We start from the raw sequence: 504 nt of genomic DNA, 5'->3' as shown, positions 1-504 counted from the left end.
TACCAACACACCCTCAATCTCATGCGGGCTCCAGGACCTAGAAAATGCTACTGGGACGGCCTGAGCTCCCCGGCGAGGCGGTTAGGACTACGGTAAAGAAATACTCTCTCTTTTGTATAAATATTTTTTCTCTTTTTTTCTCATGCTGTGCACTTAATGAAGAGGGACACGGATTAGGACTAAATGTATCTCGATGTGTAAGAATTATTATACGTTGTGCGAGATGATATCGGCATATTGCACGCCAAACAAATTGCATACCATGAGGGTGCACTACATATTCATGGGCGTTAGACCCCCCCCCCCCTTTCATCTTTCGGCCTCTGCTCCTGTTAAAAGACGTAGAAACAAAGAAAAAATATAAATAAACACGAACAACAGAGATAAACGCGCCGAAAGAAGAAAAGAAAGTTTAGTAATTGAAAATAAGCATGAACAACAGAGAACAGATGAAACGAAAGAAAGTGAACGAAGGCGAAATTCGAATGAGAGATGAAAAAAAAC

Source organism: Penaeus monodon, chromosome 29 (assembly GCF_015228065.2).
Source record: "Penaeus monodon isolate SGIC_2016 chromosome 29, NSTDA_Pmon_1, whole genome shotgun sequence".
NCBI lineage: Eukaryota > Metazoa > Arthropoda > Malacostraca > Decapoda > Penaeidae > Penaeus > Penaeus monodon.
Note: the sequence above shows the minus strand (reverse complement) of the source record.